The following is a 17,622-nucleotide window of genomic DNA, read 5'->3' as shown; positions in this document are numbered from 1 at the left end:
GATAGATAGATAGATAGATAGATACGTAGATAGAAACGCTCAAAGCGCCAGAGGTTCGCTAAGAAATGCTTCGCATTTAATATTCGTAAAAGTGTTCAATAGGCAGTACATTGAGAGTGCGGAATATTTCGTTGGGGGATATGTGCATTAAATGGAGCAGTGACAATATGCCGAATAGTTTTCTTTTGTAAAGTTTGTAAGCTATGAATGTTTGTTTTTGATGTCGTGCCCCACACTAGATTACAGTAAGTGACATGCGATAGGAACAGACTGTTATACAACATAAGTTTTATTTTGGTAGGAAGCATGTATCGTAATCGGCAAATAACACCACATGCTCTGGCTAGTTTAGACGCAATGCGTTCAACATGTGCGTCCCAGTTTAAATGATTGTTAAAGATAACGCCTAATGTTTTTACGTTGTCAACTAATTCTATCTTGTCTGCACCTAGGTAAAGAGCACTGGTGCAGTTTACATGTTTTTGCGGTGGTGTGAACAATAAAGCCTTAGTTTTTTTGGTATTAATTGGTAATGAATTTAAATCACTCCACTTTTGTAGTATGCTTAAGGATGTGTTTGCTACATTTACGAGATGTACGATGTCAGGAGATTGAAAAAAAAGACTGGTGTTATCCGCGTAGACTACAAACTGAGCAAGTTTCGTTATATTTGTTATGTCATTAATGTAAAGATTGAATAAAACAGGTCCAAGTACGCTACCTTGGGGAACACCTTGTGTTAAGGATCTTGCTGATGAGAGTTTTGATCCAATAGCAACGCAGTGCTTTCTGTGTTGAAGATATGATTTTATAAGTTTGAGTGTAATGCAGCGAAAGCCGTAATGCTCCAACTTTGAGAATAGGGTTTTATAGTTAATAGAATCGAAAGCTTTCGGAAAGTCAATGAAAATGCCTAGAGTTAATATTTTGTTCTCAAAGTTGTTTAAGATTAATTCTTTTTGCGATAACAGCGCAAGCTTCGTTGACATTCCACTGCGGAATCCATACTGCGTATCTGATAAGATATTATGTTTATCACAAAATGACGTTATTCTTTTACATATGACCTTTTCGAGGCATTTAGAAATTATCGGAAGTACAGAAACTGGCCTATAATTTGTTAATTCGTTTGTGTTGCCGGACTTAAATAAAACGATCACTTTGGCATGCTGCATTTTCTCGGGAAAGACGCCATTACATAAACAAATGTTAAAAATGTTAGTAAGCACATCTACCACAAGGTCAAGCACATATTTAATCGGTCGAATTTGAAGTCCATTTGTATCGAGCGATGTACTATTCTTTAACGACATAAACGTCTTGTATACTTCATTTGCTGTTACAGGTTCAAAAAACGCAGTGTGTCTGTTAGGGTTACCCAGAAAAGAAGTAGCGTTTATATCATGCGTACTAGAATTTAGAGACGTAAAGTGCTTGTTAAATGTGTTAGCTAATTCTTCAACACCTACGACGTTATTACCAATTGTCAGCTCTAGCTCCTGCTGCCTGTGACAATCGGGCAGAAGAACCTTATATATTTACTTCGCGCCATACGACATCACTCCTGGTACCGGCTCTAATGAAGACCTTTTCAAAATGTATATTTCTAGCATTTCTCAAAAACTTATTTAAAAAGTTTCGGTATTTTTTGAAAGACGAGAGGTCCGCGGGTTCCCGAGTCTTTACAAACTTCGCGTACAATAAGTTCTTTTCACGGATCATTTTGAGGTATTCCTCTGTTAGCCACGGTTTCCGAATTTTTAAATGCGAAGCATTTCTTAGCGAACCTCTGGCACTTTGAGCGTTTCTATCTATCTATCTATCTATCTATCTATCTATCTATCTATCTATCTATCTATCTATCTATCTAGCCGCCTACGTCTGGGTGCTCTCATGATCGCCTCCTTAACTTGGTGTAGACCAACATTTGCATAGGAGGGTAAGAGGATTTGACGAATGTGATTGCCGGGTCATGACATGAATAACGATAAAATCCTGTCGCGTACGTCGTCAACCCCTTTCCACTAGACACGTGGGGCACATACCCGTTTACCACGGGCCGAGGTGTACGGGTATGCGCCACAGGTGATTGACAGTTTATATCTACCCAGGAACGGCGAGAACAGACATTGGTAACTTAAATGCTAGAGCATTAAGGAAAACCAACATCGGCAGCGTTGACTCAACGAATGGAAAGAATGAAAATTGGAATCCCAGCAGGAATCGAACCTAAGCATTCTGCGTGGCAATCAGGTATTGTACCGCTGAGCCACGCCAGGTCTATAAACTGGTTTGGAAAAACAGCCTACGCAGGCGTAAAGTCGGTGCAACGTCAATTGTGGTTGTGGTGCTGGCTATCTAATTTTACAAGAAAGCAATAAACACTACATGATACTCCTACGATGTGTACTCCTACGATGTGTACTCCTACGATACAGGCGTCATAACAGATTAACGTCTGTAGTTGCAGTGTTGGCTCCGCTTTTATAGCAGTCTAATGAATATTATGTTTGTATTTCTATGATTCAGCAAGCTATATTGAAGCATTGCTCGACCCCGGAGGAATACATTAACGAAAGTTACATATGATATCCACATCACCGCACCGTAAGGTGCACTTCGTCCACCAGAACGACGCAGTGTCCTCTTCATTTCTTACGAGGCTGGACGATGGCCTCATGTTGACCGAGGATGATGCCAGATTGACTGACAGCCGCTTTGTAGATTAGGCTACGTAGGCCACATACGCCCAGGTAGTCTACGAATACGACAAACGCCATCCACTGATGTTGGTCTACGTAGCACTATCCAGGCCTACCAGCCTCGACGGCCTATACCTCACCAACGCGAAGGGTGGCTTCAGGTTCCGACATGTCGCCGGCTCTGTCGATAGACAGTTTGTCGACGAAATGACCGAGGCATCCACGAATTCCAACAGCTCTACTATACCACATCACTACACATGGAACCCTCGTCACCACGATCACGACCGGATCCTATAACAAGTCATTACCAGCTGCTGGTGCTCACTGATCACGGTGATGATGCCCTTGTTCAAGAACTGTCAAGAACTTCTTGCACACATGCACACGGGTTCTTGAAACGTGCGTACGTTCTCAGGACACGTATAAGCACTACATAACAGCTTACCGCTTCTGGTGTTGGTAATACCCACGTTGCCATTAGCAGCGTTACCCAACCGTAAACAACTGGTTATATAACACATATGCGGCTTTTCAATACGTATACATGTGTGCGTACAAAATTTATACAAATCTTTAGCGTCATTTTGTAAGGTGTCGCTAAGTAAAAAAAGTTACACCACAGTCACCTACCCGCCGCATGCTTCGCATAACATCGACTTCCACGGTACGCAGGATCTGCCGAATTTTTTTCTATCTTTTTATTTTTTTATATGGAAAACAATTTTCATAAACACTTACAAATACATGCATGAACGTATTGTAGGCTTCGTCTGCGTCTGCGCAATCAAGTACTGAGCTGAAATTTATTTTTCCGATTTCGGTGCGAAATTTATTCAGAGCTTTTTGATCAACAGCTTGAACAAGAAATGCCCCAGAATGACGCGATTTCCAGGATGTATGATTCACTTTACATAATAAGTATACGGGGGAGTGATCTCCTATTTTTCCTGCAATTACACCGGATTGTAGAACACCAGAGCCATTTGTGACAAACAGGTCAAGCAAGCTTTCGGAGTTAGCACTAATTCGTGTAGGCGATGAAATCACGTTTTTGCAGCCGAATGAGTCGAGAAGAATCTGCAGTTTGCTTGACTTCGGTGTATTTATTAAAAGGTCAATATTAAAATCACCACCGATAACAAGATTCAAGTCATTTGTGGAGACGAACGAAAGCAATGTTTCCAGATATGCTAAAAAACTTGAAACGTCACGACTAGGTGGACGATATACAACAGTAAAAACACACTTGTGGGGTTCCGAGCTTAACACTTCATAATCTGCTGTCATTCAAGAGTAGTCTGGAAGCATGGTGCATGCTATACGCTAAGATACGAGCTGTAATACACTCCCGCCACTCCTGTCAGATCGATACAAAAAGAACGTTTGAAAACCAGGCATACGGAATACTTCCTCGTCTGTTCTATACCACGTTTCCGTTATCATCACGTTATCAAATTGAAACGGGAACTCACCGAGTAGCGCAAACAGCTCGTCCTGTTTCTGCTTAGCAGACTGTGCGTTACAGTGAAAAAAGGAAAGATGATCGCATGAATGTGGCCTCAAGACGTCACTTGGTGAAATCATTCTTATGATTGAAAGAAAACTAAAGCTCCGATCAAACACACACGCCCCTAGTCCCGCATTTTTTCAATATCTGCCTCGCAGCCGATACGAACTGCGTTCGACGTTTCTGTTTTTCTTGCAAAGGTTTTGCCACCCTTCACCCAGGCGAAGCGCCAGTTCAGTTCCCTCTTCTTAGCAATGGCTAAGCCTAGAAGTCTCTTTAGCTGCGGGCAGAGATGCTCATTGATGTATATTGCTCGACGCTTGTCAAAGCCCAGATCATTGGAATTTATTCTCGCCTTGCATGCTTTTTCAAGCACCTGCTCGCGTTTTGCACGTTGGTTGAAAACTACAACGATGCTCTGTTCTGTGGCCGCTTTACGTGTGGTGACCATTAAGTGCACAAAGCTGTGTGCACAGCCCATTATGTACACACAGCTCTTCCATTTACAAAAACACGTCCATCCACCTCGCAAAGCTTGGCTCAAGACCAAGAAATGCAGCATAGGACTACTGGCTGCCTGCTTCGCATGAAACTGATTCCCACCAGGCGTGGGATCTGGCGATTTTTTTTGCTAGTAGTACTAAGTGTGCCAGACTTAGCTAGACATGTCATGTGACTACCTGTAACGTGATGTTGTGATTTTAGTCACGTGACTAGTGTTACATCATTTATGATGGGAGCATGTCACGTGACTGGCTGTTACACGGTGTTGCGCGATTTTAGTCACGTGACTAAATTTCCGTGATTTTTACTAACGTGACTAGTTGTTACGGGATTTTAGTCGTGACTAGAAGTTACGTGATTTCAGTCCCGTGACCACTTGTTACGCGATGTTACGTGATTTCAGCCCCGTGACTAGTTGTTACGTGACGTTACGTTTTGTATTCCACACCGGACAGATCGGCGCACGTATTGTGGGAGCGAAGCAGAAGTTGAAGAGGACGAAGCGAGCGCGAACCGATTCGCGAAGAAAAGTAGTACCGTGCTCCGCGCGTGCGCGGTCCACGATAAGTGTTGCTCCCTAGTGGACCTACATTTGCGTTGCGTTGCTACAAAACTGTAGCCGTAGATGCTTCTTAGTGTTTTGATGAGGGGGGCTGGGTGGGTGGTGTCTGTAACAAGCTTTGTGTGCGCATGCACGCGTGCCTTCGTGTGTGCGTGTTCGCGTGCTTGGGTGGATTTCTTTCTTTGTTACATTGGGACCCGTTTATTATTAGGGGCGAAGCTCCTTAAGGCGGCACCCGTTCGTCCCTCGTCGTGGTCGTAGTAGTGAGTAACAAGTCTTACGCTTTGACCTCCAAGGTGGTGCCGGTGGGAGATTTCTCCTGTGCGTTGTTGAACAATAAAAAATTCGCAGCGTGCGCGTTAACTAAAAGCCGAATTCTTCTGTCTCTCATTCCCCATTAGCAGCCATTGGCATGTTCCAGTAGGAAATGTTAGTAGAAGTAGAAGTGTAAGTGTTAGCTAAAAGCCGACTTCTTCTGTCTCTCATTGCCATTAGCAGCCATTGTTTACCTCCAAGGTAGTGCCTGGTGAGATTTCTCCTGTGCGTGATTAAACAATAAAAATTTTGTTCAAAACGCCGTTGATTGATGAAATAAACCAACGAAAGACGCCAGATGTTTTGTAAAAGCAGAACGAAAGAACGCCAGATGTTTTTCTTAAAGTGTAGTAGTTGTATTTAGCCACCTCGCCCGATCGTCAACGGGCGAGGTGGACCGGCAACGGCGCGAGGACCCTGCCGTACGAGAGTTAAATCACACTAAAAGACATACTTTGCGGGCGATACACTCTAGTGAGCTTTCAACTTTTCGTCTTAATGTACATGATAAAGAAATTATTTCTACGAAAAACGCAAGGCACACCTTGAGCAATATGTTTGGTTTTGGGACGCTAAATGGAACCATGAGGCGATGCGAAGCCGGAGCACTTGCACGATCGCGTTCCGTTGGCTTTCGTTGGGCATGCTACCGACCTCGCGTCGTGGAACGCGCGTCCTGTCTTCCCTCTAGCCTTGCCTTTAATTCGCACAGGGCGAGCGGGGAATGCGGTCGCTCTTGGCGCTCTTTCGCTCGGGAGCGGACTTCTTCCTTGCATTTCACCGATCACAAGTGATAATGAAGGGACCACGTAAACCAACAGTACAATAAATGTTTGATGTTTAATATATACACGATGTTTCACACTCTTTATATTATGTACTGGGCGCATTTCACGGAAGAGTTTCACGGTTTACAGATGATTCCCTCCGTAGCTTCGCCCCACTCATCATCATTCACCCCGTGGATATGCTGTAATTTTTGATCATAATATTCATGGTCGGTGACTGTGACTAGCGCTGGCAAAGGGCGGCGTTTCCGGCTGATGCAACCGTGAGCATAGTGAGCACGTCTCTCGGAAAGGATGCAGATAATGCCGAGAGCCTAATGGATGGCGTGCTAGGGAATGAAACTTGCTCGCTAGGGAGACTGCGCATGCGCAGACCTTGCCCGTATTTATCCGCCAGTGCGCTCCTATGCGGCGAGCGGCTGCGTGTCCGGCGTTTCGAATTATTGTGGAATTATTATGAGGGAGGCCTGCCGACGTGCCGACGTGCACGTATCCTGCCGACGTGCACGTAGCACGTCGGCAGGATAACCGCTGGTCATTAAGGGTAACTGACTGGATTCCAAGAGATGACAAACGCGCGAGGGGGAGACAGAATATTAGGTGGGTAGATGAGATTAAGAAGTTAGTAGGTATAACGTGGCAGCAGAAAGCACAGGACCGGGTTGATTGGCGGAACATGGGAGAGGCCTTTGCCCTGCAGTGGGCGTAGACAGGCTGATGATGATGATGACTATTATTAGAGGCCAGCTTTACTGACTAAACGTCGCGAAGGCTGAAGAAACAGCGAGGCGTTCTCCTTCGCAGTGTTAAGCTTCGCGAAAGTTCACAAGCATTCCAAAGCATTTCGAGGCCAGTACGTCGGTTTGTACAAGCTAAACTAGTTGAGCGGTTTCTTTTTGCAACGTTGTCCTAAATGGCTCTGGGAAAGCATTTCACTGTAGTCTGAAGGTCTATGGGCGCATTCACAACTTGACTCCGTGTCCCATATTGTCGACTGCCATGAGTCAGCCTACATATACTCGTAAAGGGTAGGCGTCGATAAATGATCCGTTGCTCTACTTAATTGAGCTTGGGCAGGGCTGGGCAAAGATACTTTGAAATTGTATCGCGATACGATACAAGATACTCAGGCAAGAAGTATTTGAGATACAGATACAAGATACTATCGCGATAATTGTATCCGATACGGTACTTGCCAATTGTATCTTAAGATACTTCGATACATTCGCAAGTTAGTTATTATTTAGCCATATGACGCAGTAGCAAACGCAAATGCACAAAAATGTCTGCTTGAAGTCCCTTAACTCTGACCAATTTTGTTTCATTTGAATGAAATGTCTTTAGTATCTTAAAAGTTTTGTCTGTCTTGCTCAAAGTACATTATTTCAATTCCTAAACAACTTACCGACGTTCAATTCTGAAACACCTTACCGGGAAGAACTTCAATAAGAAGCCTTCGCACGATGGTGCTAATACTGGCGTGGAGTTTAACCTTGTCTGTAAACCACCACTACGCAATACCTGATCACCGGACAGGTGTACAGCAGCAACAAAGCTGGAAGCGGGTTTTGTAACGAATGGTGTATACGGGTCATAAAACCGCAATGGCTGTTCATATTCTACGTATCTGCTGGTGTAAAGCGTTCATTATTGATATACTCACTAACGTGTGATCTTTGAACAATTTTTCTTAAACGAAAGAACATCTGCAACCTGGAAACGTCTCAGACGTATTGTATTGTCACGTAGTGTAGCGGCAACTAATATGGCGGCAGTCAAATTTAGAAATGAAGCTCTTTACTGAACTAACTTAAGGTAAGACAATAGAAAATTCATTGCCTATGGAAAATTGCCTGAAACGGCTCGTTGGGACGCTCATGAGAAAAACGGAGCATTTGGTATATATGTTTCTCGAATCCCTCATCTAAAATCTTATCAAGGGCCCCCAAGCAACGTCTTTAAGATGGCTCCTAATAATTTCCATTATTATAACGCAAACTTAACTTCGCTGCTTTATTAAGCGGTAAACAGAATGTTTGGTACTGTATACTCAAGACCCGCCACGGTGGTCAGGTGGTCATGGTGCTCAACTGCTGACCCGAAGGTGACGGGATCGAATCCTGGCCCCGGCGGCCGCATTTTCCATGGAGGCAAAAATGCATGAGGCCCGTGTTCTTTGATTTAGGTGCACGTTAAAGAACCCCAGGTGGTCGAAATCTCCGGAGCCCTCCACGGCGTCTCTCATAATCATGACTGTTTTGGGACGTTAAATCTTAAATATTAATTTTACTGTATAGTACCAAAGGCATGCCCATATATGATTATATATTTGTTTTCAAAATCACCTTGGCAGAACAGTAAACTCAAGTGAAGCATAAATGTCCAAACAGTAGGAGAAATAACGCAGACATTTAGAGTAACAATAAAACAGAGAGCTTATTTTGGCAGCACGTTACAAAAGCGATATTGCAGTGACCACAGCGGGAAAAACAATAAAGAGACCAAGGTACGGAATGCAACAGAACAGGTAAGAAAGCATTAGTGCTAATAATCAAATTATGGTTTCAAAAATTCTTTGAATATATAATTAGCAGGAAAATAAATATTATGGTACACCGAGATATCTTTTGTTAGGTAAAGGCTTGTTCTATTAGATCGAGCATCAGTATCGGTGGATCTATTGTCCTTAGAACGCTATTTACATACAGGTTAATGTCATCGCATGTAAGGCAAACTCACATCCACGAGACGCTTCAAATCGCTGATGTGTGAAAGCCATGAGACGCAAGGCAACTTCGTTCTTGCATACTTCAGATTTCGTTACGAATCACCACGCAAGAGAATCTTCAATTACGACACGAAAGCGGCATAATAATTTGCGTAATAGGCGCTGCACTCATTAGAGTACGCGATGCAGGACCGTGGGTAAGAGCAAGTGTCGTGGAACTGACACAACTAAAAAGAACAAAAAAAATCGAGAAAACAAAAGCTACGTGGGCTGGACGTAGACGTTCGCGCGCTTGTTTGTGTGGAGACTGCGCGAGCTGCCACATGACTCTACTCCACCAATAGGAACGCACAGACCTCGTCGCCTGCCCCCAGTAGAAGACTCTGGCGGAAAAATAAAATTATGTTGCCACCCTTAGTTTCATTGAGGTGGCGTATAGTGGCGCCAGTACCAGCTTGAGAAGCAGATTTCAGCCAGGGATAACTGCTTCGCATAGTGGTGTTGCGATAGCGGTATCTTGTATCTTAAGATACACGATACACAATATTGAATGTATTGGGAATACAGATACAGATACTCATTTTGCGAGACGTATCACGATACAGATACAAGATACCCGATGAGTATCTAAGATAGTATCTAAGATACATGTATCTTCGATACTGCCCAGCACTGCTGCTTCGGCAAAGTCGGGGGAAACGGGTGGTACTCGTAGCCGTTACTGACGCTCAAAGGCGGCATTTTACCGGCAAGCAAGGAGTCCGCAAGGCCAGTTATAGACAGCTTCTTCATTTTTAGGGGACCGGAGGTGAAGGGTTGAGCTTGCCCAATTTACGTGGCACATGCCCGCTTCGCTGTGCTGCGAACATCAACGAGGCCGTTTAGGCTCCGCTGTAGAAACAAAACTGGTGTTTGTGTTGTGGAAGGCGACCCTTCCTGCTCAGGATGCTATCGAGACAGTGACTACATTTCTGATATATGGCGTTGTCAACGTGTCACTCATTCAGCCTGTTTGCAAAAGTTTGCACCGTTTGACTTTACACAAACATTACTTCTTCATGCAGAACAACTCTGAAAGGGGATCTCCCGACGATAACGATGCTCCCGAATGCGAAACTTGAGCACGTGTGCTTGTGTGCTTTGATGTGGTGATATATCGAAGCAAAGAATTTGACAGATTATTGGCAGAGGCAGATAGGGCACCATAGACTTCCTCTTTTAAACGCCAGCGCCAAGCCTGTGCTCTTTTCAATGCCAGCGGTGGGCGAGTAAACGGTGCGCTGCCAGAAACAGCGGTTTCGCGGCGCGGGTTGCCGCATTGTTCGAGGCATATACAGAAATTGTACAACACCAAAGACTCGAAAGACGCAAGGGTGCACTTGCGAACGTCGCATGTTATACAGGTTCGCTCGCTGGATTTCAAGCAAGACGGACGTGCCGGCCGCGATGTCCTGGATTACTCCTCGTACCTCTCGCTGACCGGCGCCCCGTGACGGACTCCTCGCCCGCTATGCCGTGCGCCGCTCATCGTCGGGACCTTCTCCGTTTCGTCGATGTTGTGCACTGTGCCTCTAGCTGTGTTTCGCGGACCCGTCCCTGAACTCCCGTGACCGTTTCCCAATCTTTCCTGTCCTCTTTTCTCTTCGTTGGATGGATGTGCTCCTCTCACTTTTCTCTCTATTTTCCTACTATTCTTTTATTCCCTCCTTACCCCCCACCCCTACAAGGCACTGCGCCGTGTCGCCTATAGGCAGACAGAAATTAGGTGCCTTTTTCCTTTCCTGAATAACCACTGAAGAAAGGTTCATGAGCCTTTCCCCGGCCGCGGCGGCTGCATTTTCGATGGAAGCGGAAATGCTTCAAGTCCGTTTACTTAGATTTACGTGCACGTTAAAGAGCCACAGGTGGCAGAAATTTCCGGAGCCTTCCACCACGGCGTCTCTCATAATCATATCGTGGTTTCGGGACGTTAAAGCGCAGATATTATTATCATTCATGAACATTTCGGCCGTGGCACGACCTTCGTCAGAATTTCAATAAAACCGATGGGTGGGCTAACTGGTACTGCATATCTTATGTTGCGCTGTGTCCTCGTGTCTTCCTTTTCGTCCTCGTGTTTCCTTGCGTTGAAACACAAGACTTGGTCAGAATCACAACTTGGACGAAGGCCGTGCCACGACAGAAATGCTCACCAACCGTGTGTGGGTGTGTCTTGGACTGACATACAGTATTAAAATTTGCGAGACATTGATGGCACTAAGGAAAATAAATGGGGCTTACCAGGGTTAGTGGCGCGTGCACTACTTTATGTCGCACGATAGTAGCATCAGCACCTCAATTATTCCTCGATGGTATTTCGACATAACTGCGTCAATGACATTTTTATTGCAAACTACTCAAGCAAAATTCTGTTGATGAAATATTACCTGTGCTTTTCCATAAAAATCAGTCAAGGACACTTTTGTTGCGTACTGCTGAACTGAAATGTTATTGACAACATATTGAGGCAAGTCAATGAGTATTGCGGAATAATTAATGATCAATAAAGTCAGTAATTTCGCCATATTCTGGCAATGAAGAATCAACAGTCATTTTCATAAGGTGCGTCGACTTTACATACATGGAAACGATTTGTAGAAAAGCCCCCTTAGAGACATCGCAGCTAAATGTGGTGTTTCACGGGGGCTGTCCTACGCGGACTGGCCATCATCATCATCATCGTCATCACAACAGAAAGGACTCGATTTCGACGGGCGAATGTCGTGCCATAGACGCCAGTGCGCACTCAGTGTCGGCTATTGCACTCGTGAACCTTTGCCCTTCTTTCTTTCACTCCCCCTTTGTCCCGTGTTGGGTTAATGGTAAGCGCCGCTGCTACCTGAATTTCCCTGCTTCTTTTTTTAACACGAAAGCATGGTGCAGGAAATACTTTAGGTGAGCGAACGCCAAGACTACCTGTTGCGCGACAGTGTTCTGCTTCGCAAGAAGCCCGAGAGATGGCGCTACCAACTTCAACCCGGTAAAGTCAAGGGGCTTTACAACCCGGTAGGCTGCCTTGACAGCCGCGCGCATCGAGGCACTCTACGACCCATGCAAGCGGACGCAATGTCACCGTGTCCACAGCGCCCGGAGCCGGCGCCTAGTGTTGAAGCTCTTCCAGTTAATCAGTGTGCATATAGCGAATATGACGAATGCAACGGTGCCTGACGTATTAAGGTAGGTCACCACCTTCAAAAACGCATTTTTTGAAAAAAATTGCTTTTTTGGGATTTAATATTTTAGAGACCCCTGTCTATTCAAGGATATTTAGCAAAAATAATTATGTATTTATCTTGAGCCGTTCGAAAGTTATGACCATTTTTCCAACCCCTCCTAGACGCATCCGAAACCCAAGCTGAAGGTTTCCGGTTCCACAACACCTGCCATCTCGTCATACATGTGTTTTTGTATATATATTACGTAATGCTAAGTTGTCCAAGTACGTTCCAAAGCTTGTGGAACACGTTGTTTTCGATTTATTTTTAAATTTCCACTACAAGGCTGCGGCACTCTGTTGTTTAAGTTGCGCGCGTTTTCGCTCGGCTGTCTCTGCTTGTTTGTATGCCGTTTCGAGCTCTTGGACTTAGTTCTGGCTTTTCAAGGAGGAAGTTATAGTACTTCCTCAAATATGGCGAAGTATAGGACAAAAAAGAAGCGTCAACGCAAGTTAGGTAATCAATATACCAAGCGTGGACCCACTGTGGAGCACGTGGGTGAGAGTCAGCTGAAGACGCGAAACGAGCTAGGAAAAAAATACATGTTTCCGCTCGCCCAAAAGGACATTGTGCCACTTCAAAGGAAGTCCCGAGCTATGAGCCTGGTGAATTTCAGGCATATCGAATGTTTCTTTGCTATATGGACATTTGGTTCAAATCTTTAAAGGAATTTTTCTCAAAACGTGATTTTTTGCATGCTACAGTTACGCGAACAGTGATAACTTTCTTTCTAATAAATATTTTTACATGAAAGTTTCCGTGCTGTTTCTTTATATGTAGAACTGTGCATTTAAGCAGAATGATTAAAAACTAGCGGTAACTTTTTGTACTATAGCCAATTGCGCGCGAAACAAGCCTTCCAAATATTAGCTTTTTAAGTATTTTTATGATAACACGCCTCAGCTTAGAGATATGGTGATTCTGGAGGTTAGATGCACAGGATATTGTCCTCACTACGTACCTGCCAAGTGGCGTTTGAATCGCACCAACAGTTTTTTAGTTATGACTGTTGGCGCAACATGCGTATTTTGGCACATTTTGATTTTTGTAATTTTAGTTTTTTTGCATTTTTGACAATTTCGTCATTTTGAAGTTTAAGTTTACCTAAGCCCAACAAGCCGAAACCATAATTATAACTTTTGGACTAAAATTGCAAAATTTTTTCTCGAAGGTGGTGACCTACCTTAAGTAGAAGAGATAGCACTCTCTTATCATGTTCACTCTTATCATGTTAAGCGAAATGTCTTACGCACACACGATCTCTCCTTTGCAGCACGCGGTCTTTTCGTGGCATGGTACGCCTCCATGCCTGAAGCCTTTCTTTGTTAGCTGGCGGCGTGAGAAGCGCGTACTTCTCTTTGCAAGATTTGTAATCACTTTTGCAAAAGGGCACGAAGCACTTGCCGATTTTTCCGCAGCACAAAAACACTTGATGACTATGACATTTTCAAAAATGAGCTCAAAAAGCAACAGCAGCAACAAGAAAAAGTGCGTGCACTGCACGGCTAACGTAGCACCTGGACAGAGAAGGCCAAACCCCATATGCGCGAAAATGCACTGCACAGTGACGAGCGACGCTATGAGCGACGAAACCGGCCGTTCGCGCGACGTGTCGGGTGGTCGATAGCGCGCGATAACTCGGTTTTTCATATTTGGAAACCGTCGCCCACGTGCCGGAGGTGCTTAGCGGAATTTGCCAGCAGCCCGCTACGCTCCTCAGCCCGGCGCGCCATCTCTCGGCACGCGGAAAACGAGAACATTAACCGTATCTCCCCAACAAGCGCTCCCTTCGCGTCGTTCGCTCACCTAAGTATTTCTGGCACCGTGCACGAAAGTGTTTCATGCCGGGTTCCACCGAATACTTCCGTTACAAATATGACGTTGATAAAATGGACGCCAACGGGTGAGAGAGGAAAAACCAAGAAAAAAATCGAACCAACCACCTTGCGGCCGCGACCGTAAGCGCCCGACGCTCAACCGACTAAGCTACCTTGGCACATGCTGGACACTCCATGAACGCGCCCTATTTTTCACACATTCTCTTTTGCACGGTGCTATCTGTTGGCGGTGTAGGTAGGTAAGACGGAGCGGGGCGGTGCCGCCGTCTGTGAGAGGTGAAAAGAAGTAATGCGTCACGATCGACACTTACTAGCGCTTAGTCCGAGATTGCGCGCGATATCGGAGGCCATGGTTAAAGGGTCTCGATACCAGCGAGGGACACTGACCGCGCTGGCGTCGCCAAGGCACCTTAGACGCAGTTGCGTTCTTTGCCTTTCGCTTCGTGTTAGCGTGCGCCGGCTCGTCAGAGTAGTGCAACTTCCTCATGCACCAACGGGATTTCTCCGCTGCCGACAGCTTCGATTGCGAGAACACCGACTAACAAAACTGCTGCAATACGCGTTGCAGAAAGGACGCGATTTCGACGGGCGAATGTCGTGCCGTGGTGGAGTGAGACAGAGGCCAGCGGGACGCAGGCGTTTGCGACTCAAGCTACGAACATCTGCCTCCCGTGTTACTGAAGCGCAGTGTGGTAGTGTATTCATGAGCACAGGCGTCGATTACCCATTACTAGAAAGCGCACACCGTGCCGTTTCTCTCCTTTATTGACGACGTTTTGAAGAAGTGCATATTGGGTGCCAGTGTTGATTATCAGCCTGTTGATGTCATCGTTACGCGGGATTCACGATTCGCTGTGTCCAAATATATGTTCACAACTTCAGCTACCACAACGGTTTAATCATCATCAGGGGCGTTAGTCGTGGCGATGGAGACGTGCCACTAGGCGTCAACATGGGTGCATCCACGTCAAACGGTGCTATAGCTGCCAAACACGATTAGACATTGTAGAAGCTCTCATATATCGCTACACAATAAGCACTGCTTCTGTGAAGACACGTTTCACTTTCGTGTTATACCGATTCCTGTGACGGAGGGATCAGCCATGTGTTTTTTCATTATCTCATTTGAGTAACACGTAAACGCGGAAGTTTGCTGTAATAGCCTTACTGGCTGTTAAAAGGCGCAGTCCATCGCCTGCCTCCCTATGTGGACACCGTTCTCAATCTATTCGCAGGTGGTTCCGTCAAGACGGCACCGACACGGCAACGCCTCTGCACTCTGGTCTGCGGAGGTCGTGAAACGGCACACTGCGGAAAGCTGCCGTAATGCGCTGTTCGATGGCCAGCTGAGGTACCGGCCTGATATCCGTGAGCGCGAGACATAATAATCATTTCTGGGGTTTTACGTGCCAAAACCGCGATATGATTTTGAGTCACGCCGTAGGGCAGGGCTCCGGAAATTTCGACCATCTGGTGTTTTTTAACATGCACTGACATTGCATAGTACGTGGGCCTCTAGCATTTCGCCTCCATCGAAATGCACGGCCGTGGCCGGAGCGTGGCCTGGATTATGTACCGCTGCTTGTGGACTGCACTTCAGTATTGCACCTCATATCAATCACGGGATGGTGCGGGTGCCACAGAAATTGCGCCGCACCGCGTTGTTTTCGACATTATAGACTTTTGTTATTGGCGCGGCTTCCTGCAGATGCCCGCGAAACACAAAAATATACCACGTGGTGTGCCCGCTTGCGCGCCGTGATTGCAGTGCTCCCTAACCTTCCGCGTGCAAACGATATGCCTCCCCTGCGGTGGTTCATAAAAGCAACGCCTCCTTTATTTTAGAGGAGGAGCTGATGGAAGCGATGTAAAGATGCAGCGGTTTTCGCTTGTGCTCCTGCAGGCAACATGTGTGTCATCGTACAGCCACCACCATCGTCGCTGCCCTGGCGCCCTTTAAGCGGCGCCACACCCGCCATGATGCAACGGTCGTTTGCGCTACAGTCACAGCGCGCATAGGTGCGCAAGCGGGCATGACACGCGCTATTTTTTAACACGAAAGCGTTTTATGCCGGGGTCCACCAACACGTTCATGACGTATTTCCTTCACGGAAATACGCCAGCAAAGTGAACGCCATCAAATTGCAAAGAAAAAAAAACTGTAAGAAGAAGCTCCCCTGACAGGAGTCGAACCCATGACCTCTCCGTCCGCGACGATTGCTGGCGGGCGTTTAGCCCACTGAACTACCGCCAAACACATATGGATGCTCCATGAACGCGCCTTCTATATTTCACACTTTCCTCTCGCAGTGCTCTTGGATGTATGGATGGATGCTATGAGCCAGAGCCGTATATTCCCTTTGGGAGAGTTCGGCGCTCTTTTGATCTCGCCGCCAGTCTGGCAACTGCTGCACTACAGTCTGGCAACAGCGCGCTTCCGCGCCGCCGACGCCATTTCGTGCCGAGGTTTCTCGTGATGCTGTACCCGTGACGTCGCTGTCGGCATTTATGCTTCCTCTGTGACCGACCTGGTATGTCTTTGCTGCTGTTCGTGCACGTGTCGGCTGCGTGGAACATCGTGGACCTGCACGGACGTCGCAATGGGGGCTTGCAGCGCAGCAGGCTGCTCTAAAGGCTTTGTTATACTACGACGTGCGTTCGCGTCAGCCCGCGGCGGCGGGAGATGGCGACGCTAGGTTCGTCACGTTACGTTGACGCGAAAACAGAGCACTCTATACTCCCACTTGCGCGACGCACTACGTCGCCTTGACGCATGCGCAATTGAGCGCACTCGGCGTCCCTTCTTCACGTAGAGACACAGACGCAGTTCAGTCTGGATAACGTCGCCGGCGTGAAATGCAGCATGTCGCATCTCGCGCCGGCTGCAGCCGGGGCGCGTTGACGGACGCTGGGCGCGTCAGTCGCATCGCGCGTTGGCCTACAGAGCGCTGCATGTTTGTTAGCGTAGCGTCACTGTGCCGAGCGTGCGCGCGCGTCGACGTTACGCTGGAGTATATCAGCCCCTTAACTCGCTGAAGAAAGGGTTCGCCAGAGACGGAGCGTTGCGGGCGCACGCCAACGCGAGCTTACAGTGCCGCGGCACAAAATGGCGGACAGCGCCGCCGCTAAATTTGGACGGTTGTTGGCTCCGCCCCTCCGCCGAACTCTCCGAAGGAATATACGGCTCTGCTATGAGCGTTCCCTTTATAACGGGGCGGTGACATGTGTGCCACCAGGCTCGAAAAAAACAAAAAACACGCGCCGTTGCTACGACCGTCCCATTCGGCGCCTTTCCAATAGAAGTCTAATTTCGTCAGTGCTTTAATACACCGCGAGGTGGTGGCTTTAGCCCAAGCCTCGCTCATAACATACATCCATATCGAAAAATAGTTCTCCGACGCTTGCCTGGCTGTCGCACCGC

At 46.5% G+C, this 17,622-nt stretch overlaps 1 protein-coding gene across 2 annotated transcripts in view; it reads left to right on the top strand.

The window, feature by feature from the left end:
• LOC119386526 (glycoprotein-N-acetylgalactosamine 3-beta-galactosyltransferase 1) overlaps positions 1-17,622 on the top strand; it is a 164,526-nt gene that overhangs the window by 40,722 nt on the left and 106,182 nt on the right. The window contains exon 2 of one of the 2 annotated variants that reach the window (XM_037653795.2): positions 15,437-15,552. The gene's annotated coding sequence lies outside the window, so the exon portion shown is untranslated. Of the gene's footprint in view, positions 1-15,436; positions 15,570-17,622 lie in introns of both variants that reach the window. The other variant, XM_037653794.2, reaches the window with a different exon arrangement.

The sequence above is a fragment of the Rhipicephalus sanguineus genome, chromosome 3 (genome assembly GCF_013339695.2).
Source record: "Rhipicephalus sanguineus isolate Rsan-2018 chromosome 3, BIME_Rsan_1.4, whole genome shotgun sequence".
Lineage (NCBI taxonomy): Eukaryota > Metazoa > Arthropoda > Arachnida > Ixodida > Ixodidae > Rhipicephalus > Rhipicephalus sanguineus.
This window is presented reverse-complemented; position numbering and strand designations above follow the sequence as displayed.